Source organism: Ovis aries, chromosome 14 (assembly GCF_016772045.2).
Source record: "Ovis aries strain OAR_USU_Benz2616 breed Rambouillet chromosome 14, ARS-UI_Ramb_v3.0, whole genome shotgun sequence".
Lineage (NCBI taxonomy): Eukaryota > Metazoa > Chordata > Mammalia > Artiodactyla > Bovidae > Ovis > Ovis aries.
The window spans coordinates 3,468,299-3,484,170 of record NC_056067.1 but is presented as its reverse complement, the minus strand read 5'-3'; positions in this window follow the sequence as shown (position 1 = coordinate 3,484,170).

The window sequence follows — 15,872 nt, the reverse complement described above, 5'->3', positions numbered from 1 at the left end:
TGTATATTGTCACCCTGCTTATTTAACTTATATGCAGAGTACATCATGAGAAATGCTGGGCTGGAAGAAGCACAAGCTGGAATCAAGATTGCTGGGAGAAATATCAATAACCTCAGATATGCAGATGAAACCACCCTTATGGCAGAAAGTGAAGAGGAGCTAAAAAGCCTCTTGATGAAAGTGAAAGAGGAGAGCGAAAAATTTGGCTTAAAGCTCAACATTCAGAAAATGAAGATCATGGCATCTGGTCCCATCACTTCATGGTACATAGATGGGGAAACAGTGGAAACAGTGTCAGACTTTATTTTTGGGGGCTCCAAAATCACTGCAGATGGTGATTGCAGCCATGAAATTAAAAGATGCTTACTCCTTGGAAGGAAAGTTATGACCAACCTAGATTCCATATTCAAAAGCAGAGACATTACTTTGCCAACAAAGGTCTGTCTAGTCAAGAATATGGTTTTTCCAGTGGTCACATATGGATGTGAGAGTTGGACTGTGAAGAAAGCTGAGCACTGAAGAATTGATGCTTTTGAACTGTGGTGTTGGAGAAGACTCTTGAGAGTCCCTTGGACTGCAGGGAGATCCAACCAGTCCATTCTAAAGGAGATCAGTCCTGAGTGTTCTTTGGAAGGAATGATGCTGAAGCTAAAACTCCAGTACTTTGGCCACCTCACGCAAAGTGTTGACTCACTGGAAAAGACTCTGATGCTGGTAGGGATTGGGGGCAGGAGGAAAAGGGGACGACAGAGGATGAGATGGCTGGATGACATCACGGACTCGATAGATGTGAGTGTGAGTGAACTCCGGGAGTTGGTGATGGACAGGGAGGCCTGGTGTGCTGCGATTCATGGGGTCACAAAGAGTCGGACACGACTGAGCGACTGAACTGACTGATGCCTCGGTTGGGATTGCTTGATTGTGCTCTATTGATGTTTTTAGTCTTTTTAAGGAACCATACTGTTTTCCATAGTGGCTGCACAAGTTTACCTTCCCACCAACAGTGTATGAGGATTCCCTTTTCTGCACACTCTCACCAGCATTTATTATTTGTAGACTTTTTGATGATGGCCCTTCTAACCACAGTGAACTGAGAACTTTTTGATATGTGAATAGGTGGATGTTTTGCATTCAAAGGTGAAGAGTTGGGTTAAAGTTTTCTTATCTCCTCCCAATGGTAGTAGTGATATATTCAGAAAACCCCTGAGACTCCATAAAAAATGTCCCCGTGAGTTCAGAGTTCCAAAAAATAAAGTCATAGTGTAATAAATAGCATGTCACTGTAGATTACCCAGATTTACAAGAAAGGTTTTGGAGAGCAAGAGGGCAGCAGTGCCTGCTGTGGTCCTTGGTGATGGAGATTCCCTTTATTCCTCCATTTCATCTGACTGCATCAAAGCATAGCCCTTGCAAAGCTTTTACAGTGCTTCAAAAGCATGTTTTTTGCTCTGTAAAAAATGAAATGCCGGTTAACATTTTCATACTCATGTGTGAACTCTTAGAAAGAAGAAACCATGTGTTTCCTTTTCTATCTGAAGGTTTTATAGCATGTCATCAATTCGGTTGACCTTATATCTGCTCCCAGGAATATGCTAAGGAAGACATCAGTGGTTTTGGTCCAAGGGCTCCTATGGCTTAACACTTGGCTGGAGACTTGTTTCTTAATAAAGAATTCACTGGGTATGGTCACTTATTCTTACCAGAATCTCTGATATATACTTATTTCCCAGATTGTTTTGTTTGCTTGTTTTTAATTTCCTCTTGATGGAAAAAATATATATATAAGATGGAAAGACCACTGCAGTAATATGTACCAAAAACAAAACAAAACAAACAAAAAAACCCACCACCACAAGGATGAGACTTCAAACCACAAAAACATTGCCAAGTTCCTAGCTAATCTTATCCCAGGAGGGAAAACAAAAGAAAAACAACCCTTAAAGCCAAATTAAATGCGATGCTAGAATACTGAACTAGAGTTCGCTTAAAAATGTGCTTCCTTGTCCACTAGTTTCGCTTTTACATACATGGATGGATCTTAGTCAGAAGCAAATGCTACAGAAAAGCCTTCATTCTCTAGTAGAATATATATTCAGTCTCTTTGTTGCTTTCAATTTTATTTCCAAACAATGCAAGCCCTGATTCAAATTGCATATTAAATAACCCTGTGCCAAGTTTTTTACCTCTCATTTTTGCAATGCCATAATTAGATGTGCCTGAGAGACAAGGAAGAATGTTTATCTACGATCATATTTTGTTTATGTTATAAGAAACCTTTTGAGAAGTTAAACATAATGCACATTGTAATTAACTCGGTTCTCTTCAGAAATTGAACTTAATTGAAACAACAAGCAAACCGATTAGCAGGTGGCAAAACTTAAATGCATCTGGACCAAAACATCATGAATATGTCTTGCTGGGATGTGCTTTTTTTTTTTCTTTATTAGACTTTCTCTGTAGCCCTATTTTGTTTATTAGGAGTTAACATGCAGCCTGAAAGGACCTATACTTACACGTATGTTGAACACAATGTGTGACCCACTCAAAGAAGTGTCCCTACATGTGACATGATAAGAGTAAACTGAAATACTGGTTGTATTTTATGTCACTGATACAGACAAATGATTGACTAACATTTCTCATTTTTTGTTTTGTAATTGATTTTTTATTAGTTTTTAATCATTACTAGTTTTTAATCATTCATGATCCCTTAAGGGGAAGAAGGGCAATCTAAAGCATGGTTTCTTGCTGAGAGGTGAAAGTACAGTCACAAAACCCTCCGGCTTTATTTTTGTGTGTGTTCTGTAAATTTTTTTAGTCACTCAGAACTCAGCTTTCTTGTTGGTAGGCTGTTGTGTATCCCACATTGCATATTTGTGGGTGGAAATGGGAATGTGAGTGATGAAGAAAGAACCTTAGTGTGATAATATGACAAATCCTCTGTCAACCCTAACACAGAGAACTCAGGTGTTCCTCGTTCCCAGGCTCCCTTCGTGGGTTATCCTACCACGCGCATTAATGGCATGTACAATAAAATGCAGTAATTACAGGACTTCTGTCAGTGATTTATCTTAAAATTCAGCAGCAGGAACTATCTGTGTCTGTTGAAGAGCAGGCACGCTTTCCTTAATCAGATAATAGACATTGATGCATATATATGGAGTCTAGATAAACGGTACAGATGAACGTGTTTGCAGAGCGGAACAGAGATGCGGACGTAGGGCAGCAGTGTGGACACGGGGGGGTGGGGGTGGAGGGGAACTGAGAGAGCAGCACTGACGCATGCGCACTACCGTGTGTGAAACAGCTCGCAGGGATAGCCCGGGGAGCTCAGCTCAGTGCTCTGCGATGGCCAGGGGGTGGCAGGGAGGGGGTATATGCACATCCATAGCTGATTCACTTTTTTTGTTCAGCAGAACCTAACACAACATTGAAAGCAGTTGTACTCTAATAATAAAATTTAAAAATAGAATAAAAAGGAAAGACCACCTGAAAACAATTTAATTGTCAATCAGAATGATTATATTAGACTAGGGCTTTAGGGAGAAATATCAATAACCTCAGATATGCAGATGAAACCACCCTTATGGCAGAAAGCGAAGAGGAACTAAAAAGCCTCTTGATGAAAGTGAAAGATGAGAGTGAAAAAGTTGGCTTAAAGCTCAACATTCAGAAAATGAAGATCATGGCATCTGTTCCGATCACTTAATGGGAAATAGATGGGGAAACAGTGGACACAGTGTCAGATTTTATTTTGGGGGGCTCCAAAATCACTGCAGATGGTGACTGCAGCCATGAAATTAAAAGACGCTTACTCCTTGGAAGGAAAGCTATGATCAACCTAGGCAGCATATTCAAAAGCAGAGACATTACTTTGCCGACTAAGGTCCATCTAGTCAAGGCTATGGTTTTTCCAGTAGTCATGTATGGATGTGAGAGTTGGTCTGTGAAGAAGTCTGAGCGCCGAAGAATTGATGCTTTTGAACTGTGGTGTTGGAGAAGACTTTTGAGGGTCCCTTGGACTGCAAGGAGATCCAACCAGTCCATTCTGAAGGAGATCAGCCCTGGGATTTCTTTGGAAGGAATGATGCTAGCTGAAGCTCCAGTACTTTGGCCGCCTCATGCGAAGAGTTAACTCATTGGAAAAGACTTTGATGCTGGGAGGGATTGGGGTAGCAAAGAAGGGGACGACAGAGGATGAGATGTCTGGATGGCATCACTGACTGGATGGACGTGAATCTGAGTGAACTCCAGGAGTTGGTGATGGACAGGGAGGCCTGGCATGCTGCAATTCATGGGGTCACAAAGAGTCGGACACGACTGAGCAACTGAACTGAACTGAACTGAGGGCTTTTTATTGGAGATGGCAATGGCACCCCACTCCAGTACTCTTGCCTGGAAAATCCCTTTCGCAGTCGGTGGGGTCGCAAAGAGTCGGACACAACTGAGCGACTTCACTTTCACTTTTCACTTTCATGCATTGGAGAAGGAAATGGCAACCCTCTCCAGTGTTCTTGCCTGGAGAATCCCGGGAACGGGGGAGCCTGGTGGGCTGCCGTCTATGGGGTTACACAGAGTCAGACACAACTGAAGCAACTTAGCAGCAGCAGGGCTTTCTATATTTAATCCATCTAAACCTACAGAATTTTAATCTACTTCTGTTTTTATGCTTTCACAGTGTGGATAGGATTGTGTTTTATATATGTATCCTTATGGGGAAAAATAGAGATCTTTAGTTGTAAACTTCTTAAAGTAAACTTGAGATCCTGTGAAATACCGGACATCAATTGAGATTCTCCACAATTCAGTCGCATGAGCAAATAATTGAAGAGCAAACATAAGAACCACACGAGGGAATCCACTTTGGAGTAATAGCAGTCTTGTCCAGCAACCTGCTGCTTCAGAAATTAAATTTTAAGAAGAGCATCTATGATATTTGACTGGGACCTAAAGTTGAGTCAATTCAGCATGAACTCAGCTTGCCCCCCCCCTTTTTTTTTTCTGGGAGTAGGCTGAGAGATAAGCTTGCAATAGATGTTACCCTGTCCTTTGAGGAATGGAACTAGCCCAACTAACAACGAGATAAAAGGAGAATGCTTTAACACCCATGCCTTCACAAAATAATCTGAGCTGATTTGAAGCCAAAGTCTATGAAATATCTGGCGCTTTTCTTCCCTCTCTGCTTTTATCTTTAAGGGATAGATGAGATGGTTAGATGGCGTCATGGACTCAATAGGCATGAGTTTGAGCTAACTCCAGGGGATAGTGAAGGACAGGGAAGGCTGGCCTACTGCAGTCCATGGGGTCTCAAACAGTCAGACATGACTGAGTGACTGAACAACAGTGACAAGGGGCAGACGTGACCTCTATCTATGGACGCGTACAGTGTCACGTGGATGACGGCGGGTTGCACTGAGGGGCTCTCTTCTCTGGAGGTGACGTGGACCATGGTGTCACTGGCAGTTGTGGGACAGGGAGAACCTCGGAGAGCAGCGTGCTCTCATTTGTGCGTTTGCCAGCGACCACTGTTGAGGTCAGAGGAGAAAAGATAATGTTGGAACTGTCGTATTTTCCCTTGTCCTTCTCTCAATCTGCCATTCTTATGGGAGCAGGGTTCTGAGACCAGCCGTCACCACCTCTTTATCAATTTCTCTCTTTGTCTCAAGGCTCAGAGGTTTGCTCTCCGTGTCGTAGCCCTTTGCGGAGAGCTGGAGATCTCCAAATCTTAGCTCATGGAGCTCCTGAACCTAGAGGGAAAAATCCAGAGGAAAATTGTGTGCCACAGAGTGTACTCCTAGTGGACCAATGAGTGATTTGGGACACAAATGCCATAATTTTGGCTGGTGGTGGTGTTTTTAAATTGAAGTATAGTGTTTTTGATTTTTTTTGTTAATTTACAATATTGTGTTAGTTTCAGGTATGCAGCACAGTGATTCAGATGCGTATTTTTTTCAGATTCTTTTCCATTTTGGTTATTTCAATATATTGAATACAGTTTCCTGTGCTGTACAGTAAATCCTTATTGTTTGTCTGAAAGTAGAAGTGGAAGCCGCTCAGTCATGGCCAACTCTTTCTGATCTCATGGACTGTAGCCCGCCAGGCTTCTCTATTCATGAAATTCCCCAGGCAATAATGCTGGAGTGGGTTGCCAGTCCCTTCTCGAGGGTATCTTCCTGACCCAGGGATCGAACCCAGGTCTCCTGCCTTGTAGGCAGGTTGTTTACCATCTGAGACACCAGGGAAGCCTGATATATAGTAGTGTGTGTCTGTGAATCCCATTTTCCTAATTTGTCCCTCTCCTCTCCCCTTCCCCTTTGGTAACCATACTGTGGTATGGATTTGAATGGTGTCAGTTTTCATTGTTACTACACTCAGGTGGTCCCCTTGCTGTTCAAAACTCAGAGGGATACCGTCTCTGTTTGTAGCCCTTTCTTTCTCTCTACAGAGACCAAGTGATGAAACAAAATCGAAGCTGTATCTCAAACCTTTCCTTTTATTCCAGATCCCACCAGGTTAGTCCCCTATCTTTGGACAGTGGGAGGACCACACTGGACCCCCAGTTGTACCAAACCTTCAGAGAGTTCCATTAACTCTGAATACTTGGAAATCACGTAATTCACTTGCTCAGGGTTAAATTTACTGAGCAGTAATGTCCCATCCTGTACTAAGAAGTGCAGCTAGACTAGATAGATGAATTGAGAAGCTGCTCTTCAGGGAATGTTAGCAAAATGACAACTTTGAATACACTTAGGGGAAGAACTATGACATATGGATTTTTCAAATTTTAATGCAGGATTTATGATAGAGGAATTGGCTTAAATGTGGGGAGTCAGGGCTGGAGTGTTAGTAAGAGAGAAAGGGGCAGAATGGGGACAGGACACTGGGCGGAGAAGGAAGGGCGTGAGAGTGCCTGAGCGGTGGGAGGGAGTTCAGGGCCGTGCGTGCTGGGGAGGATCCTGCAGTTGTGGTCAGACGCGTGCTGCTTTACGCTGCGGCCAGTTCCTCTCTGAGCACCTCCATTCCTGCCGAGCCCGCAGGTTGTGTCAGCTGGACAATCCCGGGCGATGCTGCACTCTACCTGGAGCTCTGCCCCGCTCAGAGCAGCAGCACCTTGGAGGTTCTCAGGTCATCCCCCATCTTCTGAGGTGAGCCAGCTCTGGCTGATAGTTGCCACTGACAGGAATTCTGGGACAGTCATCAGGGTAATGATGCCTCAGAAGCTGCTAATGAGATCCACCCTTACGTTCTTTCACTAAGGGAATATACCTAAAATGTTAAACATGAATTTTTAGATGAAGCAGTTTATCTGTGGTCATCCATCAGCATGACAGGGAACTCTCAGAATCCAGTAGGTCCATTCTGTGTGTGTGGTTTCCTCTGGATTGTTCCAGAATAAAATTAGATTGAGTCCAGCCATCACGGAGCTTTACCAGAGGCAATTCTACTTTCCACGCTTTGCAAGGCTCTAAACAGTTTGCTGGGGCTCAAGAGAGTATATCTGTGCATATGGCTTCTCTTTATCACTCCCAGACCTGCCACTCGGATTTCCATTTTAAATTATCTGGGGTGTAGCGATCCCGTTATTTCTGCACCACCACTTCTTGAAGATGTGAAATAGCTCTCATCACAGCCCCCAAAATAGAACACCCAAAACAGAACTAATGAAATCATGGGCATTTTTAAATTGAGAAGAAAAGATGAAATGTCTTGCTTTGTTCTTAAAATAATAAGGACTATTTAAAATGTTTCCTATGTGAGTGAAGTCTGTTAGGAAGAAGCTTTACCCCTCTATTTATCTTTGTTTTTTCCTATGTAGTTTATAAATGAACACAAAACTGTTACTCTTACTTCTTCCATTTTCTTAGGTACTCATTATCTTTTATTTATTCAGGTTTTGCTTGAGGAAATCATATTATTTTTTCAACAATAAATGTTTGTCATATACTTTTCACAAGAGCAATCACCTCAGTGGTTATGATTCATAATGTGATGGGTAACAGAGAGAATAAACAGATATTAGACTTTTAAAATAAATTTTGATGACTTCTATCTGTATTCCAAACATCACTTGGAAAGTAGAGGATGTTAAAATGTATAACATTCAGCATATAACATAAAGCGCTTGTGTGTTCCTGTGCGTGCGTATTTTGCCATATTAAAAAGGAAGCACCCGTGTTGCAGCCAGGTCTAGGGAGCTAGAGTTGAGAGTCACTAAGTATCCCTCATCTCCCTCACAGCTCTGCCATCAGCCCACAGAGACCCAACGGGGACAGGAGGGAAAGAGTGATAATTAGGAGAAAGCAGAGATACTAATATGTCAAAGTAGCGATGTGTGTTTGTGCACGGGTGTTGTGATGTTGGTGTGATGAGAATGAAGTAAATACAAGCCATCCGCTAAAATGAAAGGAGCTGTTTTCCCTTATCCAGCTCTCCTCAGACTGAGTTTAAAAGTCCAAGTGAAAGGAATGTATTATTTACTTTATGAACCCTAACACTATAAATTATTTGGGAACATAATAATGTTGAAATAATTGAATAAATACATTCGGAGCTCTCAAAGGCCTGCTGATTTTCATACAAATGCTGTCCATCAACAGATGAGTGGATAAAGAAGCTGTGGTACACATGTACAATGAAATACTCAATTCAGTTGCTCAGTTGCTCAGTGGTGTCTGACTCTTTGTGACCCCATGGACTGTAGCACGCCAGGCCTCCCTGTCCATCACCAACTCCTGTACTTTACTCAAACTGATGCCCATTGAGTCGGTGATGCCATCCAACCATCTCATCCTCTGTCATCCCTTTCTGCTCCCACCTTCAATCTTTCCCAGCATCAGGGTCTTTTTCAAGGAGTCAGTTCTTTGCATCAGGTGGCTGAAGTATTGGAGTTTCAGCTTCAGCATCAGTCCTTCCAATGAACATTCAGGACTGATTTCCTTTAGGATGGACTGGTTGGATCTTCTTGCTGTCCAAGGGACTCTCAAGAGTCTTCTCCAACACCACATTTCAAAAGCATCAATTCTTCGGTGCTCAGCGTTCTTTATAGTCCAACTCTCACATCCATACATGACTACTGGAAAAACCATAGCTTTGAGTAGATGGACCTTTGTTGGCAGAGTAATGTCTCTGCTTTTTAATAAGCTGTCTTGGTTGGTCATAACTTTTCTTCCAAGGAGGAAGTGTCTTTTAATTTCACGGCTGCAGTCACTATCTGCAGTGATTTTGGAGTCCAAAAAATAAAGTCTGTCACTGTTTCCACTGTTTTCCCATCTATTTGCCATGAAGCGATGGGACCAGATGCCGTAATCTTAGTTTTCTGAATGTTGAGTTTTAAGCCAACTTTTTCACTCTCCTCAAGAGACTCTTTAGTTCTTCTTCACTTTCTGCCATAGGATGGTGTCATCTGCATATCTAAGGTTATTGATATTTCTCCCGGCAATCTTGATTCCATCTTGTGCTTCATCCAGTCCAGAATTTCTCATGATGTATTCTGCATAGAAGTTAAATAAGCAGGGCGACAATATACAGCCTTGAACTAGTCTGTTGTTCCATGTCCAGTTCTAACTGTTGCTTCTTGATCTGCATACATATTTCTCAGGAGGCAGGTCAGGTGGTCTGTATTCTCATCTTTTGAAGAATTTTCCATAGTTTGTTGTGATGTACACTGTCAGAGGCTTTGGCATAGTCAATAAAGCAGAAGTAGATGTTTTTCTGGAACTCTCTTGCTTTTTAGATGATCCAGTGGATGTTGGCAACTTGATCTCTGGTTCCTCTGCCTTTTCTAAATCCAGCTTGAACATCTGGAGGTTCACATTTCATGTACGGTTGAAGCCTGGCTTGGAGAATTTTGAGCATTACTTTACTAGCATATCAGATGAGTGCAATTGTACTGTTTTTTGAGCATTCTTTGGCCTTGCCTTTAGATTTTTAAGTAAATCTAAAGCCTTTCTTTGAGACTGGAATGAAAAATGACCTTTTCCAGTCCTGTGACCACTGATGAATTTTCCAATATGTTTGCTGGCATATTGAGTGCAGCACTTTCACAGTGTCATCTTTCAGGATTTGAAACAGCTCAACTGGAATTCCGTCACCTCCACTAGCTTTGTTCATAGTGATGCTTCCTAAGGCCCACTTGACTTCACATTCCAGGATGTCTGGCTCTAGGTGAGTGATCACACAATCATGGTTATCTGGGTCATGAAGATCTTTTTTGTACAGTTCTTCTGTGTGTTCTTGCCACCTCTTCTTAATCTCTTCTGCTTCTGTTAGGTCCCTACCACTTTTGCCCTTTATTGTGCCCATCTTTGCATGAAATGTTCCTTTAGTATCTCTAATTTTCTTGAAGAGAATCTCTAGTCTTTCCCATTCTATTGTTTTCCTCTATTTCTTTGTATTGATCACTGAGGAAGGCTTTCTTATCTCTCTTTGCTTTTCTTTGGAACTCTGCATTCAAATGGGTATATCTTTCCTTTTCTCCTTTGCTTTTCGCTTCCTTTCTTTTCACAACTATTTGTAAGGCCTCCTCAGAGAGCCATTTTGCTTTTTTGCATTTCTTTTTCTTGGGGAGGTCTTGATTCCTGTCTCCTGTAGAATGTCACGAACCTCCATCCATAGTTCACCAGGCACTCTATCAGATCTACTCCCTTAAATCTATTTCTCACTTCTACTGTATAGTCATAAGGGATTTGATTTAAATCATACCTGAATGGTCTCCTTTAGAATCAACTGGTGGGATCTCCTTGCAGTCCAAGGGAGTCGCAAGAGTGTTCTCCAACACCACAGTTCAAAAACATCAATTCTTCGTGCTCACCTTTCTTCACAGTCCAACTCTCACATCCATACATGACCACTGGAAAAACCATAGCCTTGACTAGACGGACCGTTGTTGGCAAAGTAATGTCTCTGCTTTTTAATATGCTATCTAAGTTGGTCATAACTTTCCTTCCAAGGAGTAAGCGTCTTTTAATTTCATGGCTGCAGTCACCATCTGCAGTGATTTTGGAGCCCCAAAAAATAAAGTCTGACACTGTTTCCACTGTTTGCCCATCTATCTGCCAGGAAGTGATGGGACCAGATGCCATGATCTTAGTTTTCTGAATGTTGAGCTTTAAGCCAACTTTTTTACTCTCCTCTTTCACTTTCATCAAGAGGCTCTTTAGTTCCTCTTCACTTTCTGCCATAAGGATGGTGTCATCTGCATATCTGAGGTTATTGATATTTCTCCCAGCAATCTTGATTCCAGCTTGTGCTTCTTCCAGCCCACCATTTCTCATGATGTACTCTGCATATAAGTTAAATAAGCAGGGTGACAATATACAGCCTTGATGTACTCCTTTCACAATTTGGAACCAGTGCAAGGAGATCCAACGAGGCCATTCTAAAGGAGATCAGTCCTGGATATTCATTGGAAAGACTGATGCTAAAGCTGAAACTCCAATACTCTGGCCACCTCATGCAGAGAGTTGACTCATTGGAAAAGACTCTGATGCTGGGAGGGGTTGGGGGCAGGAGGAGAAGGGGACAACAGAGGATGAGATGGCTGGATGGCATCACCGACTCTGGAAGTTGGTGATGGACAGGAAGGCCTGGCATGCTGCGAATCATGGGGTTGCAAAGAGTCGGACACGGCTGAACTGAACTGAACTGAACTGAATGGTCTAATGGTTTTCTCCACTTTCCTCAATTTCACTCTGAATTTGGCAATAAGGGGTTCATGATCCGAGCCACAGTCAGCTCCCAGTCTTGTTTTTGCTGACTGTCTAGAGCTTCTCCTTCTTTGGCTGCAAAGAATATAATCAATCTGATTTTGGTGTTGACCATCTAGTGATGTCCATGTGTAGTGTCTTCTCTTGTGCTATTGGAAGAGGGTGTTTGATATGATCAGTGTGTTCTTTTGGCAGAACTGTATTAGCCTTTGATCTGCTTCATTCTGTGCTGTAAGGACAAATTTGCCTGTTACTCCAGGTGTTTCTTGACTTCCTACTTTTGCATTCCAGTCCCCTATAATGAAAAAGACATCTTTTTTGGGTGTCTAGAAGGTCTTGTAGGTCTTCCTAGAACTTTTCAACTTCAGCTTCTTCAGCATTACTGGTTGGGGCATAGACTTGGATTACCGTGATATTGGATGGTTTGCCTTGAAAACAAACAGAGATCATTCTGTCGTTTTTGAGATTGCATCCAAGTACTGCATTTCAGACTCTTTTGTTGATCATGATGGCTACTCTATTTCTTCTAAGGGATTCCTGCCCACAGTAGTACATATAATGGTCATCTGAGTTAAATTCACCCGTTCCAGTCCATCTTAGTTCACTGATTCCTAGAATGTTGATGTTCACTCTTATCATCTCCTGTTTGACCAACACTTCCAATTTGCCTTGATTCATGGACCTAACATTCTAGGTTCCTATGCAATGTTTCTCTTTATAGCAGCGAACCCTGCTTCCATCACCAGTCCCATTCACAACTGGGTGTTGTTTTTGCTTTGGCTCCATCCCTTCATTCTTTTGGAGTTATTTCTCCACTGATCTCCAGTAGCATATTGGGTACCAACTGACCTGGGGAGTTCATCTTTCAGTGTCCTATCTTTTGCCTTTTCATACTGTTCATGGGGTTCTCAAGGCAGGAGTACTGAAGTGGTTTGCCATTCCCTTCTCCAGTGGGCCACATTCAGTTTTCATTCCAATCCGAAAGGAAGGCAATGCCAAAGAATGCTCAAACTACTGCACAATTGCACTCATCTCACAGGCAAGTAAAGTAATGCTTAAAATTCTCCAAGCCAGGCTTCAGCAATACGAGAACTGTGAACTTCCAGATGTTCAAGCTGGTTTTAGAAAAGGCAGAGGAACCAGAGATCAAATTCCCAACATCTGCTGGATCACAGAAAAAGCAAGAGAGTTCCAGAAAAACATCTATTTCTGCTTTATTGACTATGCCAAAGCCTTTGACTATGCAGATCACAATAACTGGAAAATTCTGAAAGAGATGGGAATACAGACCACCTGACCTGCCTCTTGAGAAATCTGTATGCAGGTCAGGAAGCCACAGTTAGAACTGGACATGGAACAACAGACTGGTTCCAAATAGGAAAAGGAGTCCGTCAAGGCTGTATATTGTCACCCTGCTTATTTAACTTATATGCAGAGTATATCATGAGAAACGCTGGGCTGGATGAAGCAGAAGCTGGAATCAAAATTGCCAGGAGAAATATCAATAACCTCAGATATGCAGATGGTACCACCCTTATGGCAGAAAGTGAAGAACTAAAGAGCTTCTTGATGAAAGTGAAAAGGGAGAGTGAAAAAGTTGGCTTAAAACTCAACATTCAGAAAACGAAGATCACGGCATCTGGTCCCATCACTTCCTGGCAGATAGATGGGCAAAAAGTGGAAACAGTGGCTGACTTTATTTTCTCGGCTCCAAAATCACTGCAGATGGTGATTGCAACCATGAGATTAAAAGACGCTTACTCCTTGGAGGGAAAGTTATGACCAACCTAGAAAGCATATTAAAAAGCAGAGACATTACTTTGCCAGCAAAAGTCCATCTCGTCAAGGCTATGGTTTTTCCAGTAGTCATGTATGGATGTGAATGTTGGACTATAAGGAAAGCTGAGCACCGAAGAATTGGTGCTTTTGAACTGTGGTGTTGGAGAAGACTCTTGAGAGTCCTTTGGACTGCAAGGAGATCCAACCAGTCCATCCTAAAGAAGATCAGTCCTGGGTATTCACTGGAAGGACTGATGTTGAAACTGAAACTCCAATACTTTGGCCACCTGATATAAAGAGCTGACTCATTTGAAAAGACCCTGATGCTGGGAAAGATTGAGGGCAGGAGGAGAAGGGGACGACAGAGGATGAGATGGTTGGATGGCATCACCGACTCAATGGACATGGTTTTGGGTGGATTCCAGGAGTTGGTGATGGACAGGGAGGCCTGGCGTGCTGCGATTCATGGGGTTGCAATGAGTTGAAACGACTGAGTGAACTGAACTGAACTGAACTGAACTGTTGCACTGCTGACTTTTGCGCCAAAGGTTGGAGACTGCCTTCCAGTCTCAATCTGGTGGTTTCTTTTACCGTGGATACCCCTAAAGTCAGGCAAATGAATTCAAAATGAAAATGCCACATAGAATCATCCCATTTAGTATGTTGCTAAAATACTATTAGATAAAGAATACAATACTATTAGATAAAGATACAAAGAGCATGGTTTTTCTGCTGCTATATGTGTTCATTGTAACCCTCATAAAGATGCTTGTGATCTGGAGAGACCGTTGGAGAGTTGAGACTCTTAAGGCCCCCTTCTGCTACACTGACATGTGTGTTTCCCTGGGTGAAGGTTGGAAGAGCCATTATCAGTCCCCACGCCTGTAGCATGATTTCTAGAGAGGCAGGCTTGCCCTCGGCACTTTGGCACTGATCTCTGTTGTCTTACTTCTGGGAGTGAGTTTGGGAACTGGCATGCCATTCTGATGCTCTACTAATTACCCTGTGCTCACTTTCTTTTATATGTGCATTGGACAATATTCAGAATGTTTGTGCATGACTTTCTCAGAGGCAGGTTAGATGAAATGTTTCTGCATGAATTATATTCCACCAAATGTTAAGGTTTCCATCGAGGGATTGGAATAGATGAATTCCTTATTTAACTATAGGTTACACATTCCTGGAGGATCACAGCAGTGCTTGAGTCATTTTTCACATTTCACAGCACCTGACACTTTTTATTTCTGGTGGAAATGCACAGACATTAGTGGAATCTGAGACAGGCACGATCTGGATTTTGGTAGCACGCTGGTAGCTCCATCTGAGACACCCCCTGGTATATATAGGGCATCCAAGATGAGTAGGAGAGAGGAAATATAAGCCAGAAATGCACAGAAAGATGCAAGTACTTTTCAGAGCATATACCATCTCAGACTCCAGTTGTGCTAGTTGGCTTGTGCCTGCGTGTTTCCAGCCTCTATTTTCATTTCCACCTTAAATCATCCTCCTTCCACTTCTGGATATCCCAAGAGTGGATCTCAACATTGGATCCTCTCGAGGAGCACAGGTCCAGGTGACCTTGACTTGCCTGAGGACCCTGGATACTGAAGTGACTCCAGTGTCGATACGTGTAGTCTCTTTCAACAGTGAGTTAGGAAATAGATGGAATACATATGGGCCTCTCTGATGGCTCGGTGGTTAAGAATGCGCCTGCAATGCAGGAGATGCAGGCGATGCAGGATACTAAAGAATCCGCCTGCAGTGCAGGAGATGCAGGATACGCGGGTTTGATCCCTGTGTTGGGAAAATCCCCGGGAGGAGGAAAATGGCAACCTACTGCAGTATTCTTATGAGAAGAACCCCATGGACAGAGAAGCCTGGTGGGCTGCAGTCCAAAGGGTCACAAAGATTTGAACACTACTGAGCGATGGTGCATGCACGCAAAGAATGCACAGTAGTTACACCGTCTAGCTGCCTAGTCAGACCTGCCCAGGTTCAGATGCAAGATCACTTTGAGGCATCTTGGAGAGAGAAAGTTAGTAAGTCCTTGTTGTCTTATCTGTAAAAAGCGAGTAAACGTATTTTTTCATAGAATGGGAGGAGGATTAAATCAGGCAATGCCAAGCATTCAGCACAGTGCCCAGGAGCACACTAGGTGCTCATTAGAGAGTAGCAGTAAAGTTACTTAACAGACTATTTGGACTGGTGGAAATGTCACATGGGTATCTAGCTGAATTAAAAACTGTCTGCATATTGTAGCATTTTGTTGAGTCATTAAAATTATAGAATTTCATAGTGCTCTAGAGACTTAGGATAACTGATTCTTATCAACTGATTTTAGTAAAAAAATTACAAATATAATATCAATGCAAATATTTGCTCTTTAGA